The 1,090-nt window shown below is 40.5% G+C and overlaps 1 pseudogene; it reads right to left on the bottom strand.

Moving 5' to 3' along the window:
• Positions 1 to 383: 383 nt before the first annotated feature.
• LOC120581173 (60S ribosomal protein L32-like) lies at positions 384 to 815 on the bottom strand (annotated as a pseudogene).
• Positions 816 to 1,090: the final 275 nt, after the last annotated feature.

Here is a 1,090-nt window from a genome sequence, read left to right on the forward strand (position 1 = left end):
AGCTGCCTTCTTATCTTTCCCCTAGACGAAAGAAAACTTGTCCTATAAGCAAATATGAGGTAGAGGTTAAGGCTGTAAAACAGATATCAAAATCTTCTCTGAATAATTCACAGAGAACTAGACGTTTTTAATGACTGCGGCTAAGAGGAGAAGTAGATGGTTAAGTCACACGATATCTTTTGTATTCCCAGAGCTTAAAGAATGTCGGCATACAACAGTAGCTCTATAAGTATCTTTAGAATCCAGATTCTAAACCCAATTGCTCATGGATAGCCCCATCTGTATTTCAAATAGTTATCTCAAATAATATGTCCCAACTGAATTATTTTTTTGACAGAATTTTATGGTTTTATTAACACCAAAACAACGTGCATATGGACTGCTTATTCATTTTCTTTGCTGCGCTGCCCGGCATTGGGATTGGTGACCCCGATGGCTGGCTGGGCTGTTTTTCCTACAATGGCTTTGCGGTTCTTTGAGGAGCCATTGTCAGCCGTCTGAGCACAGTAAGATTTGTTCCACACCAGCGGCACTTCAAGCTCCTTGACATTGTGGACCAGGAACTTCTGAAAGCCACTGGGCAGCATGTGCTTTGTTTTCTTGTTATTCTCATAACCAATGTTGGGCATCAGGATCTGGCCCTTGAATCTTCTGTGCACCCTATTGTCAATGCATGTGGGTTTCTGCCAGTTACACTTAATTTTGATTCACCGGTGCCGGATGGATTTCTTGGTCCTCTTTCTGACAATCTTTGGCTTCATGAGGGGTCTAAGCACACCCATGATGCTGAACAGGAGATGGCGGCCACCTCTGTAGGCAGCACTAAAAAAGAGCCTGAATTCTTTTTTGGCACTCAATTCTACTTCTCCACTAGAGTTCTAAACTACATAAATGGCAATTTTAGCCTTTAGTAGATTGCATAAGCTAAAATTTGGAATTATCTTGACTTTTCTCTTTTTCTCATACCCCATATTTAATCCATTATTAAATCTAGCTGATTCTATCTTGAAAATATGTTGAATTTTACTATTTTTACCACCACCACTGCCAGCACTCTGGTATAAGTCACCACTATCTCCCTTCTGGATAT

Source organism: Pteropus medius, unplaced genomic scaffold, assembly GCF_902729225.1.
Source record: "Pteropus medius unplaced genomic scaffold, Ma_sr-lr_union100, whole genome shotgun sequence".
Taxonomy (NCBI): Eukaryota; Metazoa; Chordata; class Mammalia; order Chiroptera; family Pteropodidae; genus Pteropus; species Pteropus medius.